This window comes from Mustela putorius, unplaced genomic scaffold, assembly GCF_011764305.1.
Source record: "Mustela putorius furo isolate JIRA1106 unplaced genomic scaffold, ASM1176430v1.1 tig00003853_pilon_pilon_pilon, whole genome shotgun sequence".
Classification (NCBI taxonomy): Eukaryota; Metazoa; Chordata; class Mammalia; order Carnivora; family Mustelidae; genus Mustela; species Mustela putorius.
The window spans coordinates 57,574,679-57,587,463 of record NW_025422005.1 but is presented as its reverse complement, the minus strand read 5'-3'; the positions used below and the strand labels follow the sequence as shown (position 1 = coordinate 57,587,463).

General features: G+C 36.1%; 1 protein-coding gene across 6 annotated transcripts in view; it reads right to left on the bottom strand.

The window, feature by feature from the left end:
- SRSF11 (serine and arginine rich splicing factor 11) overlaps positions 1-12,785 on the bottom strand; it is a 43,374-nt gene that overhangs the window by 29,507 nt on the left and 1,082 nt on the right. The window lies entirely within an intron of this gene.

The following is a 12,785-nucleotide window of genomic DNA, read 5'->3' as shown; positions in this document are numbered from 1 at the left end:
CCGTCGGCTCCGCCCCGCGCAGGCCCAACCAGCCTCGCCTGCAGCCAGAGAAACTCGAGAGGGACCGAGGTCTAATGGAAGTCGTCACCTCTTTCGCAACCCCCCCACTTTTTTTTTGAAGAAATAAGTGGAACGCATTAACTTTTTATGAAACAAACATTAACTCTTTTGCAAAAAAAAAAGTACACTTACCAACTATTCTTACTAGAAATGTCCTCCAAATTTATTTCTTCACACAACATCTACAGATCTGTCCAGTTATTACTAAGGAAATTTCCACCCTAGCAACCAAAATTTTCCTCCCCATCACTATAAAATTTTATAGACCTTTACTATATACACATTTGGTAACATTAAAAAACATTTTAAAGATTTTATTTGACAGAAAAAGAGTAGAAGCAGGGGAAGCAGCAGACAGAGGGAGAAGCAGGCTCCCTGCTGTGAGGGTTGCTCCCAGGACTCAGATCATTTCCTGAGGCAAAGGCGGACGCTTAACCGACAGGACTACCCAGACGCCCCAGCAACATTAAATTTGTAACCAATTTGTTTGGTCACTAAAACCTTGAAAAAAGATTTAGCGTTATACTTACTAGTGCTTAATAAGCAAATCTTATTTCACAAACTTTTTTTTTTTAAAGCACGCTTTACGATACATAAATATATTCATGTATATGATCTGAAATTCCTACAGAAAAATTTGATTTACATGCATATTCTTGCTTAAAATAATTTTGAAGCTTTGACTATAAAAAAACTGTCTTAATTTTTCAACCTCATTTGAACTACTCTATTTTCATCCAATGTTATACAAAGACTTGCAGTTTTCCAAACATGACAAAATCTTTAATCTCACTGTGCCCTTATATAAATTACTAATGACCAGGCTTCATTTTTTTCTAACTACCATGCTCTGTTTGGGGCCTGCCTTCACTGCCACAACTTCTGCAAGCAGAATTAGGGCTTCCTCTTTCTTCTCTGCTCAACAACCGAAAATATACATACTCTACTTTTATTTTTTTTTTAATATTTTATTTATTTTACAGAGAGAGATCATGGTAGACAGGCAGGCAGAGACAGCGAGGAGCAGGCTCCCTCACCAAGCAGCAGAAAGCCCGATGTGGGGCTCGATCCCAGGACCCTGAGATCGTGACCTGAGCTGAAGGCAGAGGATTAACCTACTGAGTCACCCAGGCACCTTACATACTATACTTGTTATATTAACATTTATCCTCTCCCAAAGTGGTTGAATTTTCTGGGTCAGTTTAAGACTTAGTGCAATGTCTATCACATAGTAAATGTCCAATAAATGTGTTAAACACATGAATAAACGTGCCTTTTTTTTTTTTTAAAGATTTTATTTATTTATTTGACAGAGAGAAATCACAAGTAGATGGAGAGGCAGGCAGAGAGAGAGAGAGAGAGAGAGAGAAGCAGGCCCCCCGCCGAGCAGAGAGCGGGATGCAGGACTAATCCCAGGGCCCCGAGATCATGACCTGAGCTGAAGGCAGCGGCCCAACCCACTGAGCCACCCAGGTGCCCATGAATAAATATGCCTTAATGACAGAGTTATTTATTCTAAGACAATTGTTAAATATCTTACATGCCCCTGAATATTTTGGAGGCTAAAGCCTGAGGCCTTACAAGAATATTTTTGTTAGTAAATACATCTATGGAATAACGAAGAGTGTGATTTGTGAGAGATTAGACACAAAGTTATCAAAACCTCGATGTAGAGGCAGTTAGCTAGGTTTACTAACTGGCTAAGTCACTTCTGCTAGTTGTTATAAAAACAAGGGATAGGTTTGTTGAATGCAAGCCTCAGGAAAATTACATATTACAACAAATGGCATGTCACTCATTAATGTTTATCTGTGAATATAAAAAATGCGAAATCATTTATCTTCTCATTTTGAATCAAACACATGTAACTGACAACTGTAGATTCTTAATTTGAGAAAGTTAATTTGTACCAGGAGCCACAAAATGGGAGGCTGCCCTAATGGCCTGGCCCATGTCACAAATCTAAGTCATTCTGCAGTTATGGGAAACACCTATCAAGAAACCCAACATTCTGTCTGCCTGTGTTTGCTCTCTCTCCCTCTCTCTCTCTGACAAATAAATAAAATCTTAAAAAAAAAAAAAAGAAAGAAACCCAACATAGATTAATCACAATCCTCTAACTCAGCTTTACTTACCTTACCTAGAGAACAGTACCTACTAGCTTTACCTTTTTTTTCTTTTTCTTTTTTTTTTTTAAAAGATTATTTATTTATTTATTTGAGAGAGAGAGAGAACATGAAGGCAAGAGACAAGCAAAGCAGGGGAGGGGGTGTGGGGTGTGGGGGCAGGGGCTGCAGGAAGGCCCATGAATGGCTGATCCTAGGACTCTGGGATCATGGCCTGAGCTGAAGGCAGACATATAACCAACTGAGCCACCCAGGAGCCCTGGATTGCTAGCTTTATAAAGAAATACCTCAATCTCCTGGCCAACCATACCCTATCTCTGTGCTGTCTCTCCTAATGTTCTCTAAAACATGCTCTTGTCTGAAACCTTTTGGGAAGAGTGTTCATCGGCTTGTAAGGCACTGTAATCCCCAAATCCAAGGACTGTCTTCCCTGTAATAAAGGACATCAAATTCACTACTAATTTGTTTTCTCTTGTTTGTCATTTGACAAGTTCCATACCTACTAGAAATGCCTACCATGTGCCAAACATGCTACAGTGTTCTACAATAAAAAGACAACACAAAGGTGGGGTTCATTCTGCCTTTTTTTTTTTTTAATGTTAGCATCTTTTTATTCTTTATTGGTGGATACAAAGAAATCTTTTATATTATTCTACATGTATTTGACATATTCATAGTTAAAATTACATTTTCAAAACAAGAAAGAGTTTTGTGATAAGATAAAATCTTTTAAATCATCAGAAACTAGTTTATGTATAACTTACTGAATATGGCTATAGATGGTGCCTCCAAGTGGAGAAACAATTGGCAAAAAAGAGTCTTATCTAATAGAATTTTTGAATATTTTACTTTCAACTCATCTGGCAGGTGGAAAAAATAGTAGGCTTGGAGCCAAGAGAGTGGCTTAGAATACTACCCTGTCATTTATTAAGTGTAATCTGAAGAAATTTTACTTCACTTCTGAGAATCTACTTCAGTCAGGAACTTAATCATAATTCTGAAAAATCCTTCTAGGTCTAATAAATAATTTAAATAATTACTACTACCTTGAATTATTATTGTCTGTTGCCTATAGAAATAACTAAAGACAAATACATAAAAGCAAAAACAAATATATCCAAACTACAGTAGTTTTAAATCACTTCGGATTTGTTTAGGCTCCTGATTAAACATAACTATAAGAAATACAGAATCTGGAGATGAGTATCATACTTGTACTTTAACCTCAGTGTCGTATGAGGTTGTTAAAAAACTTGAAAATTCCCTAAATGTTATGCACCTGGTAAGATCTGGGATTTTCCTAGACATTAGGAATACAGCAGAAAAAGATTGGCAATGTCCCTGATCTCCCATAACTTCAGTATGGCAAACTTTCAACAAACATACGCAACATGTACAGGAGTAATGTTTTGTCATGAAAATGAACCAGGATAAAAGACAGGAGAGAATGTGTTATTGAGCTGAGACTTTAATAAAAGGAGGAAGCAAGTCATTTGAATTTCTAGGGGAAGAGCAATCCAAAACAGAGGAAACAGTAAATTATAAAAGGTCTTAAGGGTACAAGTAAGTTTGAAACTTTCAAGAAAATTTGGAAGACCATTCTTTATTGAATGAATGCTTTCCAGTTTATATTTCAGAGGGAGACTTACAAGGAGATCCTGTCAGTATCATATGGAAAGTGAAGTGAAAGAAATATGAAAAGGGAAGGGTCATAGCTTATCTTTGGAAGTGGACTAGGAAGGCCTCCAGCTATATTTGAATGATAAATATTACCAGTCTTACCAAGGGTTAATGCTATTTCTAATCCAAAGCAAAAAAGTAACCTGTCATAGAATATAGTATATGTGTATAGAATATAGTATTCTATATAGTAGAATAGAATATAGTATATGTGTATGTATAATCACTCTACCCCTAGATACCATGTTCCCAGTTGCATAAATCAAGTCACCTGTTTTGTTAGCCACCTTTGTGCACACTGATAGAAGAAATGAGTTCCCCTAATTGACACAATTTTGCAAATCTGAAACGCAATGGGACTTCAATCAAATTAGTTGTTATGCAGCAATTCTTCTCTTGCAAATACACTTTTTTGAGGACAGGGAAGACTGATATATTAGACTTGTGTTTCCTCATGCCCAACAACATACAGAGTATTTGATAAAACTTATTATTATCAATATGCTAAAAACTTCACAAATGCGTCACTCACACAGTATACTCAGGAAAGGCTTACTGAATGAAGACATGAATGCATTTATCAGATTTATAAGGAAATATGGTTGAGGTAATCTCTCAAAGTATTTGGCTATATCTTTTTTCCTCTAGGGCCATAGAAAGCATACAAAAGACTGGGAAATAAACTGTGGCTTACAAATCCTCAACTTTAAAAAAATTTATCTGCAGATCTATCCTAATTTGAATTTCTAATTCTATATATCAAGTAACTGTGTTTCTATTTTATTTCTAATTCTATAAATTAGACACTTCTATAAACATTAATGTCTATTTTAATATTAAATTGTAAAGCTCATGCTCCCCTTTTTTCCCTCTATCTAAATGAAGGGAAGAGGATACAGGATGAGTTGGCATTAGGGAAGTGATAGATGGGCAGATGGACACAGACACTAGAACAGAAATAAAAGTCTACTTAAATTTATTTCCAAATACTAGTTTTATATTGTCTGATTTGTATTATCTATGAATAGCAAAAAAATTTGTATTTTTAAATGACCATTTTTAAATGGTCTGTGAATACCTTGAAAATTAACATAGAGGGAAAAAGTGGCAGCAGGAACATTAAAATACTGTTGCCTACATACATAGGTACAGTATTCTCAGCTATAACGCATATGCATTACTTGGAAAAATCAAAATTTGTACAGATTTGTTTGGTTTTTGGATTGAAAGGGTCAAAATAAGTATCTGGATGAAGAAGCTCCAGATACTGACTACTCAATACTTTCCTCTATGTTATATTAAGATTCTTTTGGAGCCTAACTGAGAAAAGGCCATTCCTTTGAGGGACTGTTTCACAATCTTTTAAAAAGAAATCTATATCTATATAATATATTTATATTATATTTATATTTACATATATTATATATTTATTTATATTGTATATATATATTTATATTATATAGATTAGATATAGATATATACAAATATCTCCAGTAGAGTTGTATCTTTATTCTAAGTAAAGAGTTTCAAGCATTCTAACATTAAATAGTTTTCCCTAATGAAGGAATTAGACATTTGTACCATTTTAACCTTTTTTTCCTATGGTATAAAATTAATTTTCTCTTCATGAAGGAAAATTATTTCTAAAGTTTGATAAAACTGGTAAAAAAGAAGTGTACTCAACTCAGTAACGAGAAGATCTACACTAACTGAATGCTTTTAAAATGGCTTTTAATCCTCACAACACTTAAAAGGTATTATAGTGATTAAAAATGCAGGCCTAGAGTCATATGAAAGGGGCTCTACCACCAATTAAAATAATTGCGAGCTCTGGCTCATTACTTTGTGCTTTGAATTTCTCATCTGAAAAATGAGGATGATAATAATGTTCACCTCACTAGGTTATTATGAGGATGAAAATACTAATACAAATGCTTAGAAAAGATGAATATTAACTTCTATCATTATCCTTACTCTACAAATTAAGTCTTTCTTTTTGAAAAATGAATGGTTTCCTCAACTGGGTTCCATTTTACACCATCCCTCTAATCAAGGCTGGTACTGTGCCTTGGACATCATTCTTGTGAAAGAAGAATCAGAAGAGCTAATATTCATAGTGAGAAGAGTTTCTTAAGATCCTACATTTTAATATAGGCTTTATGGCATATTTTTAAATTATAAAGTAATAAATGCAAAATGTTAAATATTCAAACTCTAAGTGCAAAAAAAGTGCAAATCCCCCATTTCACTCCTCTGTGCATGTTCTCAACCACTATAAGAGGTGCTGACTATAATTAGGCACATGAACCCCAATTCCCTTATGTGAAAAACGAAGACAAAGGTATGAGATTTTAAGATCAGAAACATTATGGATATGAAGTACCTAGCACTGTGTCCAGCACACAGGCGCTCAAAAAATGGTATATACCATTACAGGAAAGTCTTTGTTCAACTTCCTTATCTTTATTTATTTATTTATTTATTTGACAGAGAGAAATCACAAGTAGATGGAGAGGCAGGCAGAGAGAGAGAGAGGGAAGCAGGCTCCCCACCGAGCAGAGAGCCCGATGCGGGACTCGATCCCAGGACCCCGAGATCATGAAATCACAAGTAGATGGAGAGGCAGGCAGAGAGAGAGAGAGGGAAGCAGGCTCCCTGCCGAGCAGAGAGCCCGATGTGGGACTCGATCCCAGGACCCCGAGATCATGACCCGAGCCGAAGGCAGTGGCCTAACCCACTGAGCCACCCAGGCGCCCCAACTTCCTTATCCTTTTAATGTCTTACCTTAGAGCATTACTGTCAAACGAGAAAATACTTGGTAAACTGTTAAGTGGTAGTCAACAGGCAAAACACACTTATTACATGCCCTTTCTTTAAGAGGCTGCTGCAACTGAAACATAACACCAACAGATTTCAAATTTTCATATTCATTTTTGATCCTAAAGCAGGAAATTTACCGATAGTATGCACAGATAGATGGTGGCAAAACACTCCTTTTTATTTTTTTTTAAATATTTTATTTATTCATTTGAGAGAGAGAGCATGAGCAGGGAAGGGGCAGAGGGAATGGGAGTAGTGAACTCTGAACAGGGAGCCTCACATGGGGCTCAATCCCAGGACTTAGAGATCATGACCAGAGCCAAAGGCAGGTGCTTAACCATCTGAGGCACCCAGGCACCCCCCAAACATTCTTTTTTTGATAAAATGTAACTACCCAGGGTTGCCTGGTTGGCTCAGTTGGTTAGGTGTCCAACTCTTGATTTTGGCTCCTGTCATGATCTCATGGTAGTGAGATGGAGCCCCTGTTGGGCTGGGCTCTGCACTGGGATAGAGTCTGCTTAAGACGCTCTCTCTTTCTCTCCCCTCTCCCTCATTTCTCTCTCTCTCTAAAACAAACAAACAAAACAAAACAAAAAATCCTCCCCCAAAACAATAAAAAGCTACAAATGTTCCATGGAAAAATCTTCCTAGGAAGGTTTCAATTACTTTTCTACATTTTTAGAACAAGATTATTATTCTTATTTTCAAAAGTCATAAGCAACTGCATATATACTTGATTAATCTTAAAAGTACTGTGACATGGGTCAGAGCAATAGACCATCATATGACCAAAGCATGGGAAAAAAAAAAAAGGGAAAATGTTACTAAGTACACTTGACGATCTAATTTCTGACAAATGATAAAGCTGAAGAAAATAATGCTTTCTCCCAGTCGCCACCCCAGTCACCTGAAGCTATGAACTATGAGCTGGAAGTAGCTCACACTGAGGTCTAAAACACGTAGAGATGTTGATCAAATAATTATTTTGGAAGGAAGAGACGGTGGGAAGGTAACTTTCTAGGAAACGAATTAAAGGCAAAAAAGGCCAGAATCTCTAAAGTGGAAAATAATCAAAGCTGTATTAACAGTAAATAAATTCAGCGACAGGAGCAAAACATGTATCTCTAGAAAGATGAAGAACAAACTGGGTTCACAGATTTGCCCTGTAAGAACCACATATTTAAATGTTCACTAGTATTTCACCATCCCAATGATGGTACCTTTCATGTTAAGTATATGCAACTGTGATATTTTAAGTGATGGGGAAGAAAACTAATGTGGAAAAAAACCTCTGGACAGTCTTGAAGTTACTCTGAAAGTTAAACTAGATTTAATTTGATTGCAACTGTAAGTATAGTCTGCTTTCAAATTTGAGTATCAAATTTTTAAGTAAAAATATATTGATTGTGATCATCAACTATCAAATTATTCTTATATTCTCCTCTTATCAACCTAAGTTGACACTAAGAATAAAGTCTCAGTGATCCTCATATTATCTTATTAAAACAGTTGGGGAGGGGCACTTGGGTGACTCAGTTGGTGAAGTACGGCCTTTGGCTCAGCAAGAACATGATCCTAAGGTCCTGGGATGAGCCTGCACTGGGCTCCCTGCTAAGCTGGGAGTTTGCTTCTCCCTCTCTCACTCCCCTGCTTGTGTCTTCTCTCTCTCGCTGTGTCTCACTTTGTCAAATAAATAAATAAAATCTTTAAAAAAATGAAACAGTTGGGGGACTTTGTTGCTACAGAACAATATTTGCAATGTATAATCATATGATCTTTCTCTTTTTGAAGTATTGAGCAAATGAAGTTGTAAGCCGAATCCAACAGAACAAAATTATCAGCAGGGAGTGATATAAAGTCAAATTTTGAAACAGTGAATTTTAATTAAAATCAATTTTTAAACAGATTTATTTGTTAGTTGTTTTGTATGTATTAACACAAAGACAATGATATGAAGTACACTGTAGGATTTGGTGCCATAATTTTCTCCCATATTACTTTACTACTTTAAAGCAGGCAAATTCCAAAACCCTATAAAATTAATATTTCAGTCAGAGAAACTTTGCTCTTGGAAAAATGAGCAAGAAAATACCTTTCAAAGGTTAGGAGTGGGAATCACTGGGAATAGTGGGAAACATTCTCAGATGATTTTAGAAAAGACAATAAACATTTATTTAAAGACATAAAAAGAAGGCTCTATAACCACCCATTTCAGCTTTTTTCCCCCTTCAATGGAAAGAAAATAAACCAAAAAATAAAACTAATAATAATTATGATTTGAAAAATATGTTTTTAGGGCGCCTGGGTGGCTCAGTGGGTTAAGCTGCTGCCTTCGGCTCAGGTCATGATCTGGGATCGAGTCCCGCATCGGGCTCTCTGCTCAGCAGGGAGCCTGCTTCCTCCTCTCTCTCTCTCTCTCTGCCTGCCTCTCTGCCTACTTGTGATCTCTCTCTGTCAAATAAATAAATAAAATCTTTAAAAAAAAATATGTTTTTAAACTAGTTCCTCCACTGTTCTCCAGAGGTTAAACACTAGCATGTAGAAGACTTTTTATTTTATTCTATTTTTATTTTTAAAAATACTTACCTATTTATTTTACGGGGAAGGGAGGGAAAGAGACGTCTTTTTTCTCTTTTTTTAAAAGATTTTATTTATTTGAGAGAGAGAGAGAGAGCGCACTAGGGGGAGGAGTAGAGTGAGAGGGAGAAGTAGTCTCCCCACTGAGCCTGGAGCCTGATGTGGGGCTTCATCCCAGGACCCCGGGATCATGACCTAAGCCCAACATAGACACTTAACTGACTGAGCCATCCAGGCAATCTTTTTTTTTTTTTTTAAGATTTTATTTATTTATTTGACAGAAAGACAGAGAGGAAGCAGAAGCCGGGGAGAGGGAGAAGCAGGCTTCCTGCTGAGCAGAGAGCTGGATAAGGGGCTCAGTCCCAGGACCCTGAGATCATGACCTGCATCAAAGGCAGATGCTTAACGACTGAGCCACCCCAGTGCCCCAGAAAGAGTCTTAATCAGATTCTGTATGGAGTCATATGCAGGGCTTGATCTCACAACCCTGAGATCACGATCTGAGCCAAAACCAAGAGTCAGATGCTCAACTGACTGGCGCCTCATAGAAGCCTTTTCAAAAGAGGAAAATGAAAATGATTATTTTCCCAAAGCTGGTGGAAATTCTTTTGTCTTAAAAGCACAGAGAAATATAAGACCCAACATTTGAAATAAATATTATACTATCTAGAGAAAGCTAACTGCTTTATGACAAGTAAAAAACAAGGGGCACAACCAGTTAAGCTTACAACTCTTGGTTTCAGCTCAGGTCAAGATCTCAGGGTCATGAGAGATCCAGTGCAAGTTGGGTTCCCCACTCAGCGCAGACTCTGCCTGAGATTCTCTCTCCCTCTTCCCGCCTCTCTCAACTGTGCTTTTTCTCTAATAAATAAATCTTAAAAAAAAAAAAAAAAGTAAAAAAGAGAAGCACAGGGAACATGTAAAAAAAAAATACAAATAATTATTCTAAAATAAAATGTACTCCATCAGAAAAAGTATCACATACTAACAACAAAATTCAAAGCTACATTTGAAACTATGAATAAAATGTAAAGTATGTACTGCCTTCAACGAAATACTATAGAATGTTTCCTACTGACTACTTTTAAAAGTTGGTAGTTAGAGCATGAATGGAAAACATATGAAACTGCAAATGAAATTTTTAAACGAAACTAAGAGACAAGTAACAAATACCTGAAAAGTTGAATACTTAAAACATGGAGAGCCCCGTCCGACATAATTTTGCTCTCGATTTTAATCACTTAAAACAACTTATTGATATAAGGACAAACAGAGAGAAAACTTTAAATAGTAAGTATATGACAATGTAAAAAATTCAACTCAAAAAACATTAATAAGCAAGGTTAGGTTCAATCAATAATGACAATGTTAAAAAAATGAATGTTCTCTCAATAAATAACAACCATAAAATAGCAGTTCCTACTGATTAGGCAACATTATGAAAGATAAACATAATACTAATTCAAAATAGGCTATATCTACATTTAAATTACACAAAACGAAACTTCTAGAAATGTCTGCAAAGCAAATTCACTTTGCTATTAGTTGAAAACATTTTTAAAATAAATGTGCTTAGAAATTTTGCACACGTTAATGCCAGTTTTCTTTACTACAGTTTCTCCATTTGCCTATATAAATCTATCCTAACTGTACTTTTCAGTTTTGAAAAAAATCTAGCATGTAGCAATGTTCTTTTTTTTTAAAGATTTTATTAAAAAAAATTTTTTTTTTTTTGGATAAAGAGAGAGATCACAAGTAGGCAGAGAGGCAGGGAAGCAGGCTCCTTGCTGAGCAGAGAGCCAGATGTGGGGCTCAATCCCAGGACCCTGGGATCATGACCTGAGCTGAAGGCAGAGGCTTAACCCACTGAGCCAACCAGGTACCCCACATAGCAATGTTCTTAAGAGTAATACGGACATGTTTGAAAATGTCTTATTAAATTGTAATGGTAGAGGTAAGCCACTCTATCTTACTTTGACAATAGTTTCCGTTATGAAACAGAACAGCATTTTTTGGCTGATGTAATTCTTAGGCTCATATATTTTTTCCTTTTTTCACTTTTTTTTTTTTTTAAATTTGGCAAAGAAGATAGACCAGGGAAACCTTTCATTACTTTAACAAAATGAATATAATAAATTGTAGCTAGGCAAATTCTGTTACAAAAGGTAATTAAACAGTAGACTCCAGTCACTGCACAGGAGTCATCCACTTCATGTTATTTCAAAAATCCATTTTTTAAAAGATTTTATTTATTTATTTGACAGACAGAGATCACAGGTAGGTAGGGAGGCAGGCACGGAGTGCAGGGGAAGCAGGCTCCCTGCTGAGCAGAGAGCCCCATGTGGGGCTCGATCCCAGGACCCTGAGATCATGACCTGAGCCGAAGGCAGAGGCTTAACCCATTGAGCCACCCAGGCGCCCCTGAAAACTCCATTTTTTTTTTTTAAAGCAAGTATTTTTGCTATGCTCAACTTAAAAAAGGGTTGGGTTTTTTGTCTGCAATGGATTCTTCCTAAAGTAATAAAATTGATACAAAGTGTTAAGTCCCACAAATATAAGTATATATAACTATACTCTCTCATTAAAGAAGCTCAATTCAAGTTGCTTAATCTGTATTTGCTACACAGGTATATACAATGTACTATGGATATATACTAGTAAAATTTTTTATATATGTCAGTGTGTATCTATCGAAGTTTACCACAAGTATACAGTCACTTGGATCTTCAGAATTCTTTTGCCATTAAACAGAATTATGCATCTCTTATACAAAATACAGCAATGTTTACTAAAATTACATGCCAATACAAAATATTTAACTTCAAGTAGAAGCACAATAAATGAAAATATTATACCTTGCACGTCATTTTAAAAAATATTGAACTAAAAAAAGAATCAAAGATGCGGGAGAGGTGGCTACTGTAAACTTTTATACTTGAGCAGTTCCTCCTCCAAAGGTAGGCTGTTGTGTCCTACAAAAGAGGAAAAGTTTTTTCTCTAAAAAAACCCAAAAAAGCCCCTCTTTTAAAGCATAGCTGAAGTGTCCCTTAAAGTGATTCTAGGAATAAGGCACTGAAAATGATGAAGTAAGAGCCAATAGGTAAATCATGATTAACAACACTTTGGAGACCTAGGTTCATATTCTTGCCTAAATCATTTACAGAAAATTGTGACTTTCATTCAGCAAGTTCCTTAATCCCTTTCAGCCTCAATTTTTTCACCTGCAAAATTGGTTATTGTGCTGAATAAGAGATAGCTAAGGAGGTATTATCAGCACTGAGCTTGTCGCTTACAGCTGTCACTTACAGCTCAGGAAGGTGACAATAATCATTACTGTCAAGATAAACTTGGGGTGGGAAGGAGGCCTATTAGTGGCCTTGCAAAAACTAGGGTCCTTGTGTTAAAACCCACTCTTCTTGCTTGGTAGTATAACTACTGGTACTTTTCTGCTATTCATTTTTAGTGTAAAGAACTCTAAAGAACCAAGAAGTAAAAACGAGAGGGGGTTAAAAACCGAATTTT